This window comes from Xenopus laevis, chromosome 6S (genome assembly GCF_017654675.1).
Source record: "Xenopus laevis strain J_2021 chromosome 6S, Xenopus_laevis_v10.1, whole genome shotgun sequence".
In the NCBI taxonomy this organism is placed as follows: domain Eukaryota; kingdom Metazoa; phylum Chordata; class Amphibia; order Anura; family Pipidae; genus Xenopus; species Xenopus laevis.
In genome coordinates this window covers 127,415,742-127,440,046 of record NC_054382.1, presented here as the reverse complement: position 1 = coordinate 127,440,046, position 24,305 = coordinate 127,415,742, and the positions used below count along the sequence as shown (strand labels likewise).

Genomic DNA, 24,305 nt, shown 5'->3' with positions numbered 1-24,305 from the left:
ATGCTAATATAAGTTAGCGCAACTCCTTGGGGCAGTGTGCAAGTAAAACTGCTCATTTTGATAGGTTGCTGTATGGATTACTGCCCAGGTGCAAATTATGACTCTGATACCCCCCTGTGCCACCATTAACAACATATTGCGTAAAAACTGTACTTTGAAATACTAAAATACTTTTGGGGGCTGATTTATGAAAGGTCCAATTTTAGAGGTTTTTTTTACCTTCAATGAACTCGAATTTACTCAAAACTCTAATAGTATCTTATTTAAGAAAAAACTCGAACGGTAGATTAACTACCTGAGAACTCGAATCGAATTCCACTAAGCGCATTCGGATTTCTACCGCCAAAAAGGCTAATAACATCTTCAAATGTGTCACTGGACCTCAGGTTGTTAGGTGGCGAATAGTCAAATACGAGTTGTTCCCAGGGTCAAGGTATGATAAATCTCGAATTTGAATTCGCGTTTGGATTATTCCCAACTTGAATTTGTGAGTTTTGACCAAAAATCCAACTTGAAAATTCGAATTTACAATTCAAAGCTTAAACGGGCACATTTACCTAGGATCGAATATCGAGGGTTAATTAACCCTCGATATTCGACTGCCGAATTGAAATCCTTCGACTTCGAATATCGAAGTTGAAGGATTTAGCACAATTAGTTTGATCGAAGGAATAATCGTTCGAAGGATTTTAATCCATCGATGGAACGAAATTCCTTCGATCAAAAAAACCTTGAAAAGCCCATGGGGACCTTCCCCATAGGCTAACATTGGCCTCGGTAGGTTTTAGGTGGCGAACTAGGGGGTCAAAGTTTTTTTTAAAGAGACAGTACTTCGACTATCGAATAGTCGAACGATTTTTAGTTCAAATCGTTCGATTCGAAGGTCGTAGTCGAAGGTCGAAGTAGCCAATTCAATTCGAGCTTAGTGAATGGGCCCCTAAATGTTTAACTGCTGTAATCTGAGCTCAGAGCTATGAGTGAGCAGGGATTTGATGTCAAAGCTAATATGGCAGCTGCTATCCTAAACAAACAGAGAGCTTCTAGAGCTATTTACTCAGGTAAAACATTCTACAGAATATATATATATATAGTGTTATAGCTTGCACTATTGTGGCTAATTTTATTTAATGACTATTTCTATTTAATGACAATGACAAGAGGGTGGGCCACAAGAGGGTCTGATGGTCCATGGAAAGATATTCCAAGCGATTTATCTCAATACCCAGGCCAGCAGAAGGATTAGCATGCTAAACATTCACTGCGGGAATAAGCACCGTGTCTCAGGCCTCATTTTATGGGTCAGCAAATACAGGGCTAACACTTCATGCTTTATGGCTGCAGTCTAAAGTGCATTTATCCTCTTCATTTCCCTAGTGCTTCTGACCCATTAGCTACAGGCTGTCCAACAGCTAATAGGGAAATATGAACATCCATATCGTCGACAGCTAAAGTCTGCAGAAGTATTCCCTGCGTGGCATGCACAGAGGAATCTATACGTTCCCCAAGGATATAAGGAAGGTGCACAATAATGGCATTTAAAGAATTCCTCCTTAGGGAATTAAGGGGGACCCTATGAATGATGACTAATTCCTGAAGAAGGTGCCTCGGAGTCAAGAAGGTGCCTCGGAGTTGTGAAACCTTGTGCACAATTTAAATTTCCAAACTATAAGTGCTCTTTGCAAGGACCTCAATATTTGCAGGGCTCACTACAGACATCCATTTTTTAAACCCCCCTCCTCAAAGATGTAAAGGTCCTAGAAAACCACAACTAACCTTTTGCTGCTTTTGATATCATCTTATTCAAAGCATAGGTTTGCTTGCTTTCATAGAGTTTCCTGTAGTCTGGGTTTAATCCTTCCGTTTGTACGATTTATCGTGTGATAATCAAATAAAAGAACATATACGACGCGTGCATAACGGAAGAATTAAAAAATACACATTTATCCTTAAGTGAACCTGCTTTGTGATACGTACCTGGGGCTTCTCTATGTAAGGGAACATGTGCATTAACCGAAGAATTGGTACAGTCAGCCTTCTCTTGCATGCAAACCTGTGAGTACAGATACTTTATAGACTCACAATATGTTCGATTCAGTATTTTGTCTTTAAATTCAGCCAACCCAAGGCATATACAGAACAGAGACAGCTGAAAAGCTCCTTGGGTTAGATTCACTAACTGGCAAATTTACACCAGAGTCAGCTTCGCACCAGTTCGCCAGGCACAAATTCACTACAACTACGCCAATTCACTAATATGCGGAGTTTCGTCCTGGGAGCCGAATGCTGGCACCTTTTCACTAGCGTTACTTCGGCAGTGCGAGCATTTCTTTGCAAAGATGCGCTAGCATTTGTGCCTAGCAAAAATTCGCTAGTGATCTTGCGCTCAGGTCAATTTGCATACGCTGGGTAATTTAAAGTTGTATGGACGTCTTTATTATAAATGTTGGTGCAAATGCTTGAAGTTACCACTTTTTATTAAAAATGTCCAAGGAAGCAAAATAAAAATAAAAGAGATTCTCTAATGCCCTAGACATGAGCCCACCCTAAAACAAATGTGGCATGCCCCTCAAATGGTTGGGAAAAAATGTTAACACAAAAATCTTTAATAGGACGTTTGAAGGCAATCCCGCTTTAACATATTAAAAAAAAACAGCATTTTTTACAACCTTTACAAGATATGATGTCACTGACATAAGATTGAGGAGGGTGTAGCTTTATCTTATCAGTTCTCCAGGTCTAAGCTGGTGAAATAAACTCTGGCGAAAGGGGTAACGAAATGGAAAATTCCCACTTTAGTGAATTTGCAGGGTAATGATCATTCGCCTGATAAAGACGAGAGAGTTAATATAATGCCCTACACATGAGCCCACTGTAAAATGAATGTTCCATATGTTATGAAATGTCTAGAGAAAACCGGTTACCCGAAAAAAGTTTTTAAGGACTTCTGCAGGCCATTCCGCTTCAAAAAAGTCGCTAGCGTTTTTGGAACTGTAATGCATTTTCGGCACACAGGATATGATGTAAGTGACAGAAGATTGAGGAAGATCTAGCTGCTTTTAAAGGGTAACTGTTGGGTAAAAACATTTTTCCCAAGCAAAGGTGCGGGATAATACAGCCTGTATTCTGGTAGGGGGTAACAGTAGTTTTGTTTTTTGTTTTTTTAAAAAATGCCCCCCGCCAGGACTAAGCTACCCGCACTGGGAGGGAGCTTCCGGTGTGAGCAGCCATATCCGGTCACTCATATGCGCATAATGAAAAGCTGCCCGAATTGCTCATTATGCGCATGCGAGTGACCGGACATCGCTGCTCTTTTTTAAAAAAAAAAAAACTACTATTATCCCCAACCGGAATGCGGGCTCTATTACCCAACAGGTGCCCTTTAAGCACTTTGCCTGGTTTAGGGTGGCGAAGTCAAATCTGGCAAAAGAGGTAAGGTTCAGTAAAATCCACACTGAATTTGCGGAGTAACGAGCTTTCGCCAGAGTGAAAAGTCGCCTGGCAATAGAGTGCCAATGAACGCTAGCGACAGTCTCTTTCGCTAGTGAATTGACGCCTGCGCCTGTTAGTGAATAGGCGATGTCCCTGCGAATGGTAACGCTGGCGAATTGTCGCTAGCGTTAGTCACTTCGTCCTTTAGTGAATATACCCCCTTGTGTATTAGTGATGTGTGGGCTGGCCCAATACTCATGGGTTCAGGCCAACTTCCACACACATTTTGAGGGCTGTGGGCAGGTTCGGGTACAGCTCTTCTTTCCCACCTGAGACCTTACTCTGTAGGCTTTTAGCTCCAGCAACCTATACTTATAGGTGCAAACCCACCCTCTTTAGTGACATCACAGATGGGCGGTAAGGCGCAGGTCTATAAATGGAGGTACCAGCCAGGTTATGGTTGGGTGAAATTTTTGTCAGCTCATTATTGTTAACTGACTTCACTGTTAAACCTTCACTGCAAATGGGTTTTATTGTGCCATATTAAGCTGAAGAGCTAATGAGTTGAGCTGAAAGTGATCCAGGTTTGTAGTAGGAGAGGTAAGTCATAACTCACTGCAGTTGTTCCCCCTAGGGAGGGATGTGGAGCAGTGAAAGGAGGGGTTAAGCCTGAAGACCAGTTAGGATGAGAGAGTGGACATTTGCTCAAGTAGATACACATGAAAGCTGGAAGGTCAGTTAGGGTGAGATCTGCTGTCCTACATATTCTTGAAACTATACGTGACTGATACACCAATATTTGTACCCGTTTAATGCGCTATGACAAAAAGTAGGACCTTGGACAATGTTAAAAAAAAGTGGTCACTAGTCAGCCTCGATCTACGGTTAGCAATGACAACTGGGAGATCGATGCCGAAGATGAGTTCATCCAACTGAGCAAGACTTTTGCTTGTTTTCTAATTGGCCTTTAATTACCAACATGTGTTAACTTTACACAAACCTGAGCACACCAAATGATGGATTCTTGACAAGGAACAACACAATCAATCTACTTCCCTTAGGCCTTATAAAGCCATGAACAAACACATCTACATTTAAGCTGATACACATGAAGGAAATACGCACAAATGGTACCTTTTCTTTCTTTGCTTCTTACCAAACTGAGTTAGCCAGTTAATTCTACAAAGAGGTGTATAACATTTTAATATCTAAGTAGGTGATCAGAGTTGCCCTAACACTAATCAGGTCATGTTGAATTCCTGGTGTCATTGGCCTCTTGGTTTTCCCTAGAAATAGCCATATCAGATTATGGAATCCTAACCTCCTGACTTGAGGGAAGGTCTGCCAAAACCTCTTTGATGACGCTCTGCCTTTTCAAGGAATCAGACACCATGTCTCCTGTATTGATACATACGTAAGCAGCTGCTTAGTGTATCACATAGAGCAGGGGTCCCCAACCTTTGAGCCACATTCAAATGTAAAAAGAGTTGGGGAGCAACACAAACATGAAAAAGTCCCTTGCGGTGCCAAATAAGTGCTGTGATTAGCCATTTGGTAGCTCCTATGAGAACTGGCAGCCTACAGGAGACTCTACTTGGCACTATACTTAGTTTTTATGCAATTAAAACTTTCTTCCAAGCCTGGAATTCAAAAATAAGCACCTGCTTTGAGAGCAACATCCAAGGGGTTGGTGAGCAACATGTTGCTCCCGAGCTACTGCTTGGGGATCACTGATATAGAGAATAGAGTTGCCAGCAGTTAGTGAGATTGGCAGAATTTAATTGCATGTTATCTGCTTAGCCATCTAGGTTCAGCTAATATAGACCAGCAACCGGGGCAACCAACAGAAACCCATCTTTATTTCTGAGGCCCAATAAGAGTGTAATACTAAGGGCCTCATATGACAGTCTGGTGTATACCAAATATTGGTGTTTGCAGTCTTAGCAACAATGGGAACCCCTAGAACTGATGGCCAGGGCCTGGCTGTGCTCTACAATCCAGTATGACAGTGTCAGTAGGTGCAGGGCAAACCTATCCTAACTGCCTGCCACAGGGCAGGTGGTAAGTACAAGGCCCTACTATGATGGGGCAGACTTTACTAAAGGGTGAAGTGGCCGTCGCCAAAAATTTCAGCCGCAGGGACATCGCCAATTTCCTAACAGGCGTAGAGGAGAATTCGCTACTGAAAGAGACCGTCGCTAACGAAGTTTCACGCCACATCACCAGGCACATTTTCGCTCAGGCGAACGATCATTACCCCGCAAATTCACTTAAGTGGGAATTTTCCATTACGTTACCCCTTTCGCCAGAGTTTATTTCACCAGCTTAGACCTGGAGAACTGATAAAGCTACACCCTCCTCAATCTTATGTCAGTGACATCATATCTTGTAAAGGTTGTAAAAAATGCTGGCTTTTTTTCATATTTTAAAGCGGGGTTTGCCTTCAAACGTCCTATTAAAGATTTTTGTGTTAACATTTTTCCCCAACCATTTGAGGGGCATGCCACATTAGTTTTAGGGTGGGCTCATGTCTAGGGCATTAGAGAATCTCTTTTGTCTTTGTTTTCCTTGGACATGTATAATAATAAGTGGCCACTTTAAGCATTTGCACCAACATCTCTAATAAAAACATATATATATATGACCTCTATGTACCTGCTCTATTCAAATTGATCTAAGTATAAGAGTAACAAAGTTTCGTAGGCAAAATGAACGCTAGTAAAAGATTGATAAGAAATGCTTGCGCTGATGAATTAACACTATCGAAACTTCGCCAGCTGCAGAAACACAACTGTGCATTTTAGTGAATTAGTGTAGTGGTAACGAATTTTCGTCTGACGAGCTGGTGCGAAGTGTAGCAGATTGTTCACTGGCGAAAAATTGCCCTTTAGTCAATTAGCCCCTATGTCCACCACCATTCCCTAACTTATTCATCTTCTTAGGGGATGGGTAAGGGGTGGAAGCAACGGAAGCCTATAAACCCCCCCCCCATTTCCTCATACAGTGAATTTAAGCAGTACTGTATTCATGGGTCGACTACAGGTCTCCAAAAATGAATCATAGAGACCCACAGCAATTCATTTTGCAGTCTGTGCCCCTTTTTTGCACCTTGCTTTTCACAACATAAACGACATAAACCTCAGATATATGACATCCTGATGGCAGTTCATCCAGTCACACCTCTTTCCTTTGGAAACCTTGCTTGTTATGATGTGTTTGGACAGTGGCTACACAAAGGTGAGGACAAGTATAACACACTGGTCACTGGGGAAGTACACGCTTCCATAACTAATCTTTCTATGGTGGACAACATGAATGGAATCAGTCACGCTCAACTGAGCGAACAATAATGGCAGCAGAAGCGGGCATTTAGCAAAGACAGCATTTCCAGGCCCTACGTGCATTCAGTCTGAAAATTGGAAAACTGGCAAGCTCAGCTGTCTCTGTGTCACTCTCAAAGAAGTAAAAGCCGGAGTTAGCTCCCGGGGTCAGTTTCATGACCCCCAAAGAGACTGAGAGATTGCACATAAGCACCGTAACAGCCACTGCAAAAATATGAATGGAGTCTCGGGGTCTGCCGCTCTATCTGATCTTTCTGTGCTTATGGGCTACATTTACAAACACAACCAACCCAACATCACCGCTCTGATCAGCAATGGTCAGCATTTCCTATATCTACAGGAGCACATTACCATTGTTTGTAAGGGCAGAGACACAGGCTGCTATTTCGGGAGATTAGTCGCCCAGCGACAAAACGCTTCTTCTTCGGACAAATAATTTTCCCAAACTGTCTTCCCGCCGGCTGGAATGTAAATCGATGACGAGATGGCACTCAGATGGATTCGGCTTTCCAAAGTGGCCGAAGTTTCAGGCAACTTCGGGCGACCTCGGAAAACGAAGCATTCCGAGTGCCATCCAGCCGGCCCTAATGGTAACTGCTACTAGGCTAATACAGCACAAGCCGACATACTGGTTTCTATCTGATTTTTTATATTTGCACTGGTTTCTATGCTAACTCCTAATTTGCATCTGAAATTATTAGTAATAAGCTTTGCATTGGGAATTTTATATTCTGTATATACAGTATATTTTAAGTCTGCCCCTAAGCTGAGAATCAATAGAAAAATAGATGGGGTCTTAGGAGGTACAGATCTTCCCTGCTAAAGGGCATTATAATCATATTTAGTTTTCTCCATCATAGCCTAGGCTCACTTCTCCAGTGCCAAGGGCTCCTGTATACTGGGTGTGGGTAGGAACCTCCGATTAGTTTATATGACTTTGTTCTAATTTCTTTATCTATTCCTTGAAAACATAATACTTTGGTCTCCTGTAAGTAGAATATGATGCTATAAAAGCATAAAAGAACGCTCTAAAAATATCTCATGAGATTGTTGATGGATACAGATGCCTATAAATAAAGGGTTATTGGAAGGGAACTCCCTCATTCAATGTTGCCAGATATAGACAGGTACAAACATCTAACGATGTGACAGTTATCATACAGTTCTCCTGCAACACATGGTTGTCATTCAGAGCTGAATAGTAGGACTATAATTAGTCAGCATTATACCAGTGGTCCCATTATAATTATATAATATTAATTGTACATGTATGGGACCTGTTATCCAGAATGCTTTGGACCTGGGGTTTCCTGGACAACGGGTCTTTCTGTAATTTGGATCTCCATACCTTAAGTCTACAAGAAAATCATGTAAACATTAAGGGGCCCATTTACTTAGCTCGAGTGAAGGAATAGAATAAAAAAAACTTCGAATTTCAAATGATTTTTTTGGCTACTTCGACCTTCGACTACGACTTTGACTTCGAATCGAACTAAAAATCGTTCGACTATTCGACCATTCGATAGTCGAAGTACTGTCTCTTCGACCCCCTAGTTTGCCACCTAAAACCTACCGAAATCAATGTTAGCCTTTGGGGAAGGTCCCTATAAGCTTGGCTATCTTTTTTTGGTTGAAGAAAAATCGTTTGATGGATTAAAATCCTTCGTATCGAACGACTTGAAGGATTTAATCGTTCGATCGAACGAATTGCGGTAAATCCTTCGACTTCGATATTCGAAGTTGAAGGATTTCAATTCACCAGTCGAATTTCGAGGGTTAATTAACCCTCGATTTTTGACCATAAGTAAATTTGCCCCTAAGTAAATCCAATAGGCTGGTTTTGCCTCCAATAAAGATTAATTATATCTTAGTTGGGATCAAGTAGAAGCGACTGTTTTATTATTACAGAGGAAAAGGAAATCCTTTTTTAAAATATTGGATTATTTGGATAAAATTGAATATATAGGAGACAGCCTTTCCATAATTCGGAGCTTTCTGGATAACAGGTTTCCAGATAAGGGATTCCATACCTGTACTGAAGATATAAGTCAGATACCCTAAATGTATTATGATTCCAAGCAAGGTCTCGGAGTCTTGGGGTAAGCGCTCTGACAATGCTGTAAACATGAAATGTTTCACTGCTTGTCAATGGGAAAGCACTCTGATGACAACCTCCATTGGCGAACACAGTAGATAACTAAAGTGTAGAAGGCTTCTTCTAAAAGATTTTTTAATTTTTTGCTTGCCTTCACCTGCACTGGATAAAATGAATACCTGAGGATACAGACAAAAATATCCAGATATTCCTTTAGCTTCTCCGAACTCAGAGCAAATCCTGCCCTTTTCTACTCTAAAGGTCCCCATAGACGTGACGATTCTTCTTTGGTGAACGACCGATTTCAGTGCAGTCCGAGCAATCCGTCAAATTATCCTATAGTGGGATTCGAACGATCGTATATCTTACGATTTTCAGGACAGGGTTACATTGAGCCTGTTGGAAATGCACTTTGCACCTTGCACCAGTTAGTACACTTACATTCTCAGAGTCTCAGTTAATGACACCCCCCTCCAGTAAGTTATATTTTCTAATAAAGAGGTACCAATAACTACGCCTAGTTGGTATATCATATATATATATGATTGCGGTTGGCACAATGTTCCTCGATTTAAACCAAGTGTCACACTCTGACCCAAGGCAAAGTGTCCCAAGGTTTAAGGTAAGTAAATACATTCAATAGGGGGCGCCTCACATTTAGCAGCCCCAAGTGGGATATGACTTTCCCTCTCCTTTAAGTAAAAAACGAATAAGAACTTGATGGAATGTCTTTTGTTTTCAACCAAAACTAAGTATACAGTAGAACAATGTCATAATTATGACAAATAAACATCCATCTTATATTGTTGGGTTGTCAAGACATTTGTGACTCATCATCATTAACATCATCATTAAATTATAGTGTCGGCAAGTTACACAGCACTTTCCTCTACGTAACCTTTAGCTGAAGCAATGGTGCCCAACTTATTCATGCGCGTCACATACTCAGCATCGGACTGGGCCTTCGGGATTCTGGGAAAAAACCTGGTGGGCACTGCCGGACCAGACCCACTTCACAGAGCCTGAGCTCCTCTGCCTCTTCCCCCTCTAATGCTGATCTCCTCCCCCTCCAATCCTGACCTCTTCTTCCGCTGCTCCTGATCTCCCTCCGCTCCTGACCTCCTCCTCCCCTCCGCTCCTGACCTCCTCCTCCCCTCCGCTCCTGACCGCCTCCCCCTCCGCTCCTGATCTCCTTACCCTCTGCTCCTGACCCCCTCCCCCTACACTCCTTATCACCTCCTTCTCTGTTCCTGAACTCCTCCCCCTAAGCTCCTTATCTCCTCCTTCTCTGTTCCTGACCTCCTCCCCCTCAGCTCCTGACCTCCTCCACCTCTGTTTCTAACCTCCCCCCTGCACTCCTGACCTCCTCCACTCCTGATCTCCTTCCCCTTCACTCCTGATCACCTCCCCCTCTGCTCCTCCTCTTCTGTTCTTGACCTCCTCCCCCTCCACTCCTGACCTCCTCCTTCCCCTCCGTTCCTGATCTCCTCCCCCTCCGCTCCTGATCTCCTCCCCCTCCGCTCCTGACCTCCTCCTCCTCCGCTTCTGATCTCCTCCCCCTCTGCTCCTGATCTCCTCCCCCTCAGCTCCTGATCTCCTCCACTCCTGACCTCCTCTAACTCCGCATCCTGATTTCCTCCCCCTCCGCTCCTGACAGATGGAAAGAGGGGGATTTGCGACTAGGGAGGGGGGCCCTTGGGGGGTGTGGGGCCCTGATGTGGCAGCCCCAATGTGCCCTGACCCCCCAGTCCGACCCTGCACATACTCATCTCACTACTATGAACCTAATGGACACACCAAAATATTGCTTGAGCCATGACCCAGCGAGGGGCCTCAAATATGAAGAAAATGACCCAAGCAAACAGGAGAATATAATCCATGCAGAGATGGAGATAAACACCTCTTTAGACAGAGTTTTTATGTACTAAATATTATTCTTTTTAAACCAGCCTGTGATTCACACTCCCACACAGCAGAAAAGCTTTCATGAACAATAAATATCAAATTCCCCAAAGAGCTCACACCGCTCTGCTATTAACTTGGGCAGAGTCCTGACCTGGCACAGTAAATCCTTTCCTGCCACAAAGCTCAGAATCCACTGACAGACGGAGAGAGAAAGACAGTAGCACACAGAACATGAGTTAAATCTAATTAGACTAACATTTCCCTTACATGTAGGTCTATTAAATATAGCGTTAGTTATTGTTCTGGCGCCATAAATCATTACATTAGCTGTGTCTGAGCCAGAAAACACATTAAAGGAGCAGCAGGGCAAACTTCATTTCACCGGTGAAATAATGACAGATTTCATTTCCATTTCTGCAGACAGATTTCCCTGAGTCATTGGTTCCTCAGAAGCAGAAAGGACGGAGTGTGAAGCAAATGAAGCTCTTTCTTGCTCAGCGATGATTTAAATGGAGCAGATCCAGGGGATATTCGCCTTAAAATGAACTTTTGGTATGATGTTGACGGCAGATTTATGAAGAAATCTAATATTTTTATAAAACGAGAAACAAAAAATATGGTTCTAGTTTCCTTGTGATGCAACTTCGGAAAACGAACTACGCGTCTGCGATTTATATTCTAGCCGGCGGGAAGGCAGTTCGGGGAGATTAGTCGCCCGAAGAAGAGGCGATTTGTCGCCGGCTACTAAATCTCCCCGAATCTCCATGTGTGTCTCTGCCCTAAAGAGCAACAGCCAGAAGGTATGAGATGGTATATAAACTATTATGGAAACAGGACACTAGACATAATGCCACCTACAAGATTTCTATATTGGTGGGCAAGCAGAAAAACTCTAGGAATTGATTGTCCCTTGACTAGCCAACTGGACCTTACCATTGCTCTTGGGGGTGAGACTGGGTCTAGGCAATTAACACACAAGTCAATGCATCTCCCAAACTAATTTAACCATAAAGACAAGCTCAAGAGGTATGGGATCCGTTATCCAGAAAGCTCAGAACTACGGAAAGGATGTCTCCCATAGACTCCATTTTATCTAAATAATCCACATTTTTTAAAAATAATTTCCATTTACTTTGTAATAATAAAACAGTAGCTTGTAATTGATCCCAACTAAGATATAATTAATCCTTATTGGAAGCAAAATCAGCCAATAGGATTTATTTAATGTTTACTTGATTTTCTAGTAGACTTGAGGTATGAAGATTCAAATTACAAAAAGATCTGTTATCTGGAAAACTCCATGTCCTGAGCATTCTGGATAATAGGTCCCATACCTGTACAATCTAAATCTCAATGCATCTATGAAGATTCTGATAAAATCCATTGTTAAGCAGAGAGATATTTATTAATTGTGCTTCTGTCTGAAAGCCCAGTATAAATCATGGATTTCTGTCTCACGTCGGTCTAGAACTGATAACCCGCCGCCCATATAAAACATTAAGCAACACAAATGTGCCCCAGGATTAATCAACTTTATAGATTACACTACAGTAAATTTCAGTTTTCAGGGGCCAGTCCATTCCAGGAATAAGAATGGACGAGAAGAAAGGGGACGTTATTCTATTGTTCCAATGCCATTAGTTTTCCCCCTGGAGATTATTATAGACAATCCCAGCACTGCTTTCTATTTTCAGCATCCGATCTAAGCAAACAAGACGGCTGCAACCCTCTGAGTAAGTGATAAAATCACATCTTACTGTAGGGTAAGAGCAGTGGAACACTTACATGCTCCTGATCATACATGCTCCTGGTCTTACATGTTTCTGATTTTATATGCTCCTGGTCATACATGCTCCTGATCATACATGCTCCTGATCTTACATGCTCCTGATCTTACATGCTCCTGGTCATACATGCCCCTGGTCATACATGCTCCTGATCATACATGCCCCTGATCTTACATGCTCCTGATCTTACATGCTCCTGATCTTAGATACTCCTGATCTTACATGTTTCTGATTTTCTATGCTCCTGGTCATACATGCTCCTGATTATACATGTCCCTGATCTTACATGCTCCTGATCTTACATGCTCCTGATCTTACATGCTCCTGATCTTACATGCTCCTGATCATACATGCCCCTGATCTTACATGCTCCTGATTTTACATGCTCCTGATCTTACATGCTCCTGATTTTACATGCTCCTGATTTTATATGCTCCTGATCATACATGCTCCTGATTTTACATGCTCCTGATGTTACATACTCCTGATTTTACATGCTCCTGATTTTACATGCTCCTGCTCTTACATGCTCCTGATCTTACATGCTCCTGATCTTACATGCTCCTGATCTTACATGCTCCTGATTTTACATGCTCCTGATCATACATGCTCCTGATCTTACATGCTCCTGATCTTACATGCTCCTGATCATACATGCCCCTGATCTTACATGCTCCTGATTTTACATGCTCCTGGTCTTACATGCTCCTGATTTTACATGCTCCTGATCTTACATGCTCCTGATTTGATATGCTCCTGATTTTACATGCTCCTGATTTTACAAGCTCCTGATCTTACATGTTCCTGATTTTATATGCTCCTGATTTTATATGCTCCTGGTCTTACATGCTCCTGATTTTACATGCTCCTGATGTTACATACTCCTGATTTTACATGCTCCTGATTTTACATGCTCCTGATTTTACATGCTCCTGCTCTTACATGCTCCTGATCTTACATGCTCCTGATCGTACATGCTCCTGATCTGACATGCTCCTGATTTTACATGCTCCTGATCATACATGCTCCTGATCTTACATGCTCCTGATCTTACAAGCTCCTGATCATACATGCCCCTGATCTTACATGCTCCTGATTTTACATGCTCCTGGTCTTACATGCTCTTGATCTTACATGCTCCTGATCTTGCATGCTCCTGATCTTACATGCTCCTGATCATAAATGCCCCTGATCTTACATGCTCCTGGTCTTACATGCTCTTGATCTTACATGCTCCTGATTTTACATGCCCCTGATTTTACATGCTCCTGATTTTACATGCTCCTGATCTTACATGCTCCTGATTTTACAAGCTCCTGGTCTTACATGCTCCTGATCTTACATGCTCCTGATTTTACATGCTCCTGGTCTTACATGCTCCTGATTTCACATGCTCCTGATGTTACATGCTCCTGATTTTACATGCTCCTGATTTTACATGCTCCTGCTCTTACATGCTCCTGATCTTACATGCTCCTGATCTTACATGCTCCTGATCTATCATCTCCTGATTTTACATGCTCCTGATGTTACATGCTCCTGATCTTACATGCTCCTGATTAAAGATGCCTCACCAAGCACCCTGGTACAAACATGCAGAGGAAATGTCATGTTGATTTCATGTCTCTGAAGGTGAGTGTGGATGAGTATGGCCTTATATTGACATTTGTTCCAGTAATGTCCTAAATTATAATCAACAATGCTTAAAGGCACATATCCCCCAAAATCAAGCCATCAAAAACATCTGCAATATTTGAATTGCGTGCAGAGCTAATGGGCCAGGTATAATCAGAGGGATGAAAGAGACAGACTTCAGCTAGGCTACATTAAGTTTAATCTTGCATTTGATCAGGACTTACTTTAAGGACATCACTTATGGCAATAATAAACCAATTGCCGTTCTCTTTAGTAACAGAAGGTAGATGGTTAAAAAGAAAACTCTGTGATATATGTCATACTGCACGAAGTTGTACTGATGAGAACCATTTTAAGAATTTTGTACTGAAAATGATGTTTGCATTATTCTCTGTCTATGCATATGTTTTTGAAAAATAAAAGAGATTTCAAAAAAAAAAAGAAACCTCTGCCGGCCAAGTGAACAATTACCCCACTGTTAAAGGAACACTAACTCTTAAGTGCAATTTGCAAATTCTAGATATTGATTTGGCCAATCATAAACTGAAAGTCATACAAAACATTGTGTCGCATGATCTGATTGGTACTTGTATGACCGCCATTACAGAGAAGGTTAAAGGGGATTTATCGTGAAAATGAAAATTTAATATAAGCTTCATCTCACTGAAATATGACACTTTCCAAATACAATCAATTAAATATTCTGTACTTTGTGTCGGACTGGGACACCAAGGGCCCACCAAAAAACTTTAGACAAGGGCCCACCAAAAAACTTTAGACCAGGGCCTCACCCTCAATACAATTTCCTTCCTCTCCTCACTCAACCTCTATTCTCCTAGTCTCTTTTCTTTACATACTATAATCTATTATTCCATCTATTTAGCCTCTTTGTTCTCATAGAAATAGGGAATGGCCATGAAATAGGCCAAGTGTTTAGCAACATGAGGGGCCACTGACACCTGGGCCCACCGGGAGTTTTCTTGGTATCCCGGTGGGCCAGTCCAACACTGGGTCTAATACGTCTTTTAGGGGGGCCTCCCTTTCTTAGCAGAATAACACAAATAACCAACTCCAGCACCATCAATAGGTAACAGAATAACAGACGGTTATTTTTAAAGAGTGAGCACCTGGGTTAAAGGAGAACTAAACCCTAAAGTTAAAAAAACCCTACCCCCTACCCTACATAAACCCGCCCTCCCTCCTCCCCCAGCCTAAGTGTTACCCCGGGCAAATGGCCCTAACGTTTTACTCACCTCGTTGCAGATTCAGGTATCGGAGTTCACGGGCGCCATCTTCAGACGCTTCGGTAATCTTCGGAATGACACAGACGCTTTGGCATTTTTCGTGAGTTTCGGCACATGGGCAGTTGTTCAGAATCAGAAAGTTGCTCCAACTGCACATGCGCCGCTACGTTGGCGTCATTCCGATGATTACCGTAGAGAAGAAGATGGCGTCCGTGAACTCCGATGCATGAATCTGCACTGAGGGGTAAGTAAAATGTTAGGGGCATTTGCCTGGGGTAACACTTAGGCTGGGGGAGGAGGGTCTATGTAGGGTAGGGGGCAAGGTTTTTTTTTAATGTTAGGGTTGAATGCTCCTTTAATGGTGCACCCCCCCCCAAAGGATGTATTAGACCTAACTGTCAATCAAAAACTGACTTCACCTGCGGCATGAAGACAGAATAAACAGAGACAGGTTACTCATAGGGGGAGAGTGAAGAGTAACTTGATTATTTTACAAATGGTACAGAATTTTTAATTGATCATATTTAGAAAGTTTGTTATTTCAACAAGATGAAGCTTATATCAATTTTTCATTTTTGCGATAGATCCCCTTTAAGTCCTACGGCAAACAAAACAAAACAAGTTTCCATATGATCTTTATATCTCCTGATGGACAGCTCTGTTCTAGAGCAAAAGTCACAATGATAAGGGGATCGCTAGGGTTCAGTTAGGCAGTCACCGTTAGGCACCATTGATCCAGCATCTTATGGACATGACAAATAATGGTCTCACATTTAAGCACCCAGTATTCCCCTACTGCTATTCCCCTACTGCTAGTAATACAGGTGCTCAATGCAGGTGCATCTCTGGCCCGGCTCAGATAACAAATGATTCAATTTCCCACCAGATAATACTTTTGTTTTTGGGTTTTGTGACATTTCATAAGTAGGTCCCTAACTCCATAAGGCGCCCTCAGGAAGCTGCTGTGTGTGATGGATTATACTTAGCACCTAGCCCTGCTATCATTTCCAGCACCTAACGCTGCTAACACCACATTCTTTAAATGGGACTGACCTATATATTTCCTATTGGCTGATTGTTCTGGTACAGTATAATCCTCCCTAGCTACTGCCTCCTTCCCCAGCTTTCCCCTCTGTTTGCTTATATATATATATATATCATATTACTAGATACATTGTCTCTGTTTCATTAAACAGGCCATTCACCTTAAAAATCATGTTAAAATGGCTTTTTTTAAGGCAAATTGCAATTGTTCTTTGCTTTTTAAAGGCATACTGTCATGGGGAAAAACATTTTTTTCAAAAGGAATCAGTTAATAGTGCTGCTCCAGCAGAATTCTGCACTGAAATCCATTTCTGAAAAGAGCAAACAGATTTTTTTATATTCAATTTTGAAATCTGACATGGGGCTAGACATTTTGTCAATTTCCCATCTGCCCCAAGTCATGTGACAAGTGACTGATAAATTTTCAATCACTCTTTACGGCTGTACTGCAAGTTGAAGTGATTTCAGCCCCTCCCTCCCCCCCCCAGCAGCCAAACAAAAGAACAATGGGAAGGTAACCAGATAGCAGCTCCCTAACACAAGATAACAGCTGCCTGGTAGATCTAAGAACAACATTCAATAGTAAAAACCCATGTCCCACTGAGACACATTCAGCTACATTGAGAAGGAAAAACAGCAGCCTGCCAGAAAGCATTTCTCTCCTAAAGTGCAGGCACAAGTCACATGACTTGGGGCAGCTGGGAAATTGACAAAATGTCTAGCCCCATGTCAGATTTCAAAATTGAATATAAAAAAATCTGTTTGCTCTTTTGAGAAATGGATTTCAGTGCAGAATTCTGCTGGAGTAGCACTATTAACTGATGTGTTTTGTAAAAAAACATGTTTTCCGATGACAGGATCCCTTTAAGGTTATATTTTGTGTCTCTACAGTTATCTGTTTTTTAAAGGAGAAGGAAAGGCTTTGTGCACTTGGGGGTGCAAAATGTTAGGCACCACCAAGTGATTGTATTTACTTACCTATTAACAGTGACTACCACGGAGCGATTCTCTTCTGGCTTCCTCTTTCTTCAGATTTCCCGGGGCAAATGCATGCACAGTTGAACAACAAAATAGATGACTTTTTAGTTTAAGTTCGGCTTTTCATTTTACTGCGCATTCGCATCCACGCGAAGAAAGAAGAAGCCAGAAGAAGATCGCTCCGTGGTGCTCACTGGTATAACCCCGGGCCGGTGCAGGTTTCTGCTGATAGGAGCAACGACCTGGAGTTTCAGGTAAGTCAATAAAATCACTTGCGGGTGCCTAACATATGGCACCCTCAAGTGCACAAAGCCTTTCCTTCTCCTTTAAAAAACAGATAACTGTAGAGACACAGAATATAACCTTAAAGGGATCCTGTCATCGGAAAACATGTTTTTTTACAAAACACATCAGTTAATAGTGCTACAGAAGCCCCTGCAAAATCTGGGGGCAAGAAATTAGGGATGCACCGAATCCACTATTTGGGATTCGGCCGAATCCTTGAATCCTTGCTGAAAGATTTGGTTGAATACCGAACGAAATCCTAATTTGCATATGCAAATTAGGGTCAGCAAAGGAAAAAGTGAAAAGAAATATTCTTATGTGACGAAAAGTCACGTGATTTCCCTACCTGCCCCTAATTTACATATGCAAATTCAGATTCGGATTGGCCAGGCACAAGGATTCAGCTGAATCTGAATCCTGCTGAAAAAAGCCGCATCCTGGATTCGGTGCATCCCTAAAAGTATAGCTGGCCTACTGTCCCATTCTAACAGACGTTTGAATAAATCTCAGTTTTAAGAAATGTTCTTTTACTTTAAGCATTTAATTATTTAATCTAACTAGTCCTGGAATGTTTACTTTATAGCCAAATAAGGGCTGTGATTTGGTATTAGGTTAGGCTCCTATATGAACTGGCAGCCTACAGGAGACTCTGTTTGGCAGTACAGCTGTTTTATATACAACCAAAACTTGCCTCCAAGCCTGGAATTAAAAAATAAGCACCTGCTTTGAGGCCACTGGGAGCAACAGACAAGGGGTTGGTGAATAAAATGTTGGCACAAACCACTGGTTGGGGATCACTGCTGTACATCATACTATAAGTTAACTCAAAGGTGAACAACACCTTTAAAGGAAAACTATACCCCCCCAAACAATGAAGGTCTCTATAAAAAATATAATACATAAAACAGCTCATAGGTAAAACCCTGCTTCATGTAAATAAAACATTTTCATAACAATATACTATTTTAGTATAGTAAATTGCCATTTTAAAAAATAGGGGCCACCCCCTGGGATCGTAGGATTCACGGTGCACACAAGCAAACCATACAAGTTAGGTGACATGAGCCAATTAACAGACAGAGTTGTGTCTTTTGCTTCCACACTTCTTCCTGTTACAGTTAGAGCTGCAGTATTTCTGGTCAGGTGATCTCTGAGGCAGCACACAGACCATCATGAAATGGTGGTTAAAGGCAAGAGATGTAAAAGGGCAATATTTACCCTCAAATTGAATGACATTTTAAAGAATCTTATCAAACTGGAATATATATTTAAGCAAATATTGCAATTTTACACATGAGCTGTTTTATGCAATATATTTTTTATAGAGAACTACATTGTTTGAGGGGTATAGTTTTCCTTTAACGGAGAACTAAAGCTTAACCAAAGAAGTAGCTAGAAATGTTGTACATTATCTCTTGTGCTTCTGTACCAGCCCAAGGCAACCACAGCCTTTTAGCAGTAAAGATCTGTGTCTCCAAAGATGCCCCAGTAGCTCCCCATCTTCTTTTCTGCTGATTCACTGCACATGCTCTGTGCTGCTGTCACTTACTGAGCTTAGGGACCCACTCACAATATACAGTACACATAGAATAGAAATGTCACAATATAAGGCTGATTAGTAATTAATACAGATAATTACTACATGGCAGCACATAAACTAGTACAATTAGCATCAGAATTTAATAATCAGCAAACCTGTAGCATCAGCTTATATTACAGCCAGGGAAGCTCATTTTCTGCTGGATAATTAGTGACGAGCCCTAAGCTTAGCTTCTCAACAGCCAATCAGAGCCCACTGAGCATGTGAGTGTCACAGACACTTTCCAAGATGGTGACCCCCTGTGACAAGTTTGAAGTCCTGGATCATTGCTGCAATTGACAAGCTGAAACTTTAGCCTTGTGCAATAAGTTCACTATATAAAATATGGCATTTTTAGCCACATTCATTTTTAGGGTTGAGTTCTCCTTTAAGTGCAAATGTGCAAGAACAATCTGCAAACAGATTGAGAGTGTCAGATTTGAAGGAAAGCTACACTGCTTTTTGATGTAAAATATTATACGGTGGCTATTAAGTTATAAGACCCTTGCTGAGGACCCTCCGAGCTGTTAATTCGGTTACATCATGAATGGCAGGAGAGCCTGCTAGAAACTCAACTGACCTCAGAGGTTCGGCCTGAAATTCAGCTGGAGTCTGATGTGCCAGACCTTTGGAACAGAGCTGCCAATTTTCTAGCAGCTGGAATCGGTTCAACGGCTGACAGAGACATAGCTTCAGAATTTTCCTGGAAATGCCGGCTATTCAGAGGGCTCGCTAACCAGTTTCACAAGATCGTTTCAGTTCAAGAGGAGTCGCTTGCCCTGAAATGACAGAGTACGTCTCTAAATGACTCTTTCAAGAAGCCAAGGGTTTCGAAAGGGGAAAGAAAATGTATTTTTCCCTTCAGTGCAAGTATGAGAAACAGAAAGGTTTCCATTAATAACCGTGTAAGGTTAGAGGAGCAGTTCTGCCGCCGACGCACGGTTAGAGACAATTACAAGAATCGTAAACAGAAGGAACAGACAACCTTTGTGTATCGACGGGAAGAAAGGGTAAATGGAAGCTTGGTATAGGCATCTGATAGGGACATTACCATTCCTAAAGTGTTTATTAAAGGAAAACTTTACCCCCCAAAATAAATATTTAAGCAACAAATAGTTTATATCACATTAAGTGGCATATTAAAGAATCTTACCAAACTGGAATATATATTTAAGTATCTCTTGCCTTGAACCACCATTTTGTGAAGGTCTGTGTGCTGCCTCAGAGATCACCTGACCAGAAATACTGCAGCTCTAACTGTAACAGGAAGAGATCACCTGACCAGAAATACTGCAGCTCTAACTGTAACAGGAAGAAGTGTGGAAGCAAAAGACACAACACTGTCTGTTAATTGGCTCATGTGACCTAACATGTATGGTTTGTTTGTGTGCACCGTGTATCGTAAGATCCCAGGGGGCGGCCCTTATTTTTTAAAATGACAGTTTTCTATTTATGATTACCCAATGGCAAATACTACTAAAAAAGTATATTGTTATGAAAATGGTTTATTTACATGAAGCAGGGTTTTACATATGAGCTGTTTAATGCAATATTTTTTTACAGAGACCTACATTGTTCGGGGGGTACACTGCAGGCATGTTTGCAGCTTACTGGCCTGTGTGCGGGGCCCTCAGGCAGGCCTGTATTTAAATGGGTGGTCCACCTTTAAGCAGGGTCTGACTGGGGGGGTCTGCTGTCCCAGGGCCCCCCTCCGGCCTCCCTTACTGAGCCAGTGGTCCGTGTGTTTGCGCGCTCTTGCTGTGCCGCATGTCTGTTCATGTGCGCACACACGCATTGTTTTTGCCACGACCGCCCAACAAAGGGAAGTCGCGGCAGGAAGAAGCTTCCCAATTTCAGATCTGGGTGCGGATCTGGGTCGGCGGGGCCCACCGGGTTTTTTCCCGGTCTCCCACCGGCCCAGTCCGACCCTGCCTAAGTTAACTTTCAATTGGTCTTCATTATTTATTTTGTATAGTTTTTTCATTATTTGCCTTCTTCTTCTGACTCTTTCCAGCTTTCAAATGGGGGGGTCACTGACCCCATCTAAAAAGAAATGCTCTGTAAGGTTAGAAACTTATTGTTATTGCTACTTTTTATTACTTTCTATTCAGGCCCCGCTCCTATCCACAGTCTCTTATTTAAATTAAAATAGACAATATTGTGTGTGCTTCAATCACCTTATTTAACTTTGTGGGTTGAGTGCAAAGCAGTCCGGAACCCCTTGCCAGGGGTTTGCATAGACATACAGGGAAAAAAAATACCCCTGCAGCACCACTTTGTTGCAAAAAGGCTTGAGAAAGGACAAGAGTAAGCCCGAAACGTTGCCTGGTTGTTTGACCTAATAAATTCAAGTTTTCACTTTTTGCAACAAAGCGGTGCTGCAGCTGTATTTTTTCTTATGTAAATCAATGCATAGTTGCTAGGATAATTTTGACCCTAGCAACCAGATTGCTGAAATGCCATACTAGATAGCTAAAAATCTAAAAAACAAACAAACCCACAAATAATAGAAAATGAATACAAATTGCAAATCATACTAAAAGTTAACTCAAAGGTGAATAACCCCTTTAAAGGAATTGTTCAGTATAAAAATAAAAACTGGGTAAATAGATAGGTTGTGCAAAATAAAAAATGTATCTAATATAGTTAGTTAGGCAAAAATGTAATGTATAAAGGCTGGAGTGACTGGATGTGTAACATAATAGCCAGAACACTACTTCCTGCTTTTCAGATCTCTTGCTTTCCACTGATTGGTTACCAGGCAGTAACCAATCAGTGACTTGAGGGGGGCACATAGGACATAACTGTTGCTTTTGAATCTGAGCTGAATGCTGAGGATTAATTGCAAACTCACTGAACAGTTATGTCCCATGTGGCCCCCCTTATAGTCACTGACTAACTCAGAGTTAGAGAGCTGAAAAGCAGGAAGTAAGTTAGACTAAGATGTATTAAAGGAATTGTTCAGTGTAAAGATAAAAACAGGCAAAATAAAAAATGTTTCTAATATAGTTAGTTAGGCAAAAATGTAATGTATAAAGGCTGGAGTGACTGGATGTGTAACATAATAGCCAGAACACTACTTCCTGCTTTTCAGCTCTCTAACTCTGAGTTAGTCAGTGACTATAAGGGGGGCCACATGGGACATAACTGTTCAGTGAGTTTGCAATTGATCCTCAGCATTCAGCTCAGATTCAAAAGCAACAGTTATGTCCTATGTGCCCCCTCAAGTCACTGATTGGTTACTGCCTGGTAACCAATCAGTGGAAAGCAAGAGATCTGAAAAGCAGGAAGTAGTGTTCTGGCTATTATGTTACACATCCAGTCACTCCAGCCTTTATACATTACATTTTTGGCTTACTAACTATATTAGAAACATTTTTTATTTTGCCTGTTTTTATTTTTACACTGAACAATTCCTTTAATACATCTTAGTCTAACTATGTATACAGGCTTAGCCCAACCCTGCCATTTCTCCAAGCCCCACCATCAAACCTTAAGAGTTTGCAGTTTAAAACCTTCTCACCTAATGCCCTTGGCTGTGTTCTTCATATATAAGTGTAGCAAGAGTTATCCCAAAAATGGTATCACAGACTATACCAGTTACTAATTTGGCTGCCATTTGTCCACAACAGTATTAACAAGGCTCAATATAAGTTGAATTCTATTTGGGAATGCATAAGAAGAAAAAGAGAAGGGACCTTGGGGACATGCAACAAGCAAAATATTATTCAAGAGAGGAGGAAACTGGATAATTTCACATGTATCACTGTAACATTTATAGTAATCTCCAGTAATAATTTGCATGAACTAGTGTAACTAAGTGTTCCGGATTTGTCCCTGAGGATCCACATCTTGGAAGCAGACCCTGATTCATCCAATACTTTTGATTTGGCTGTCTCAAGTACGGGATGGGCAGGATATTTATGGTTCAACTGAGGGATAAACTGTGCTACACTCATTGTTGACCTGTTGGACTGTTACAAGTTAAAGTCCTCGGAGATTATTCCCGAAGTGCAGTGTAACGGAGATGCCAGAAATGCTCTTAATGATTTAGCTTCTGTTGATGCGAGTGCTGAGTCATGCTGCATTGCTATTCTGTGAGCACTCAATAGTCACAACTCATTCTTCCACCTACTACATCATGGTACAGAATGCCTGGGACCTGGGGTTATCCGGATCACTGATCGTTCTGTAAATTTGGATTTTTATACCTTAAGTCTACTAGAAAACTAATTAAACATGAAATAAACCCAATAGGCTGGTTTTGCTTCCAATGAGGATTAATTATATCTTAGTTGGGATCAAGTACAAGCTACTGTTTTATTATTACAGTGAAAAGGGAAATCATTTTAAAAAAATGGATTATTTGGATAAAATGGAGTCTATCGTAGGACAAACATTCTGTAATTTGGAGATCTCTGGATAATGTGTTTCCAGATAACAGATTCCATACCAGTGCTAGGGATAGCTGCTTAGTTGTGTCTGCAAATTTCCTGCAGGACTCTCTACTTCTGAGGCTCATCATTGAATTTATCACCCACTTCTGTCTTGTCCTACATTACTAAGGCATTACATGGATAAAATAAGGCTGTTACAGTCATCGAACAGCATGAACTATGAGAGAAGGGCCATTAAATAGATATTAGGGACTAGTGATGGGCAAATTCGCAACAAATTTCTGCGTCTTGCCGCATTCGGAAAATGGCTGGGAAAAAAAAAAACGGCGACAATAACCGTGCTCCCATTGACTTTACTGCAATTGGATAAAATAGGCATGCGTCAAATTTTTGCCGTCACCCTTGTCGGAATTGTCACCGGCGTTGATTTTTGATGCGACAAAACTCGCATTTCGCAAATTTTTCACCTAGAATCCACGATTTACCTTTATTTATCATTAAAACCACGGTTCACGGTTTTTTCACGAATCGGACCGGGAAAAACCGTGAACCGAGAAATCGGCGGAAAAGCCCAAAATGTTTGGAT

The 24,305-nt window shown here is 41.5% G+C and overlaps 1 long non-coding RNA gene across 5 annotated transcripts in view; it reads right to left on the bottom strand.

The window, feature by feature from the left end:
* The window catches only part of LOC108695380, a 171,881-nt gene that overhangs the window by 118,927 nt on the left and 28,649 nt on the right, over positions 1 to 24,305 (bottom strand). Inside the window, exon 2 of one of the 5 annotated variants that reach the window (XR_005962323.1) lies at positions 19,903 to 20,101. The exons of the other annotated variants lie outside the window; for them this stretch is intronic. This is a non-coding gene — a long non-coding RNA (uncharacterized LOC108695380). The remainder of the gene's footprint in view (positions 1 to 19,902; positions 20,102 to 24,305) is intronic. 5 annotated transcript variants of the gene reach the window in all.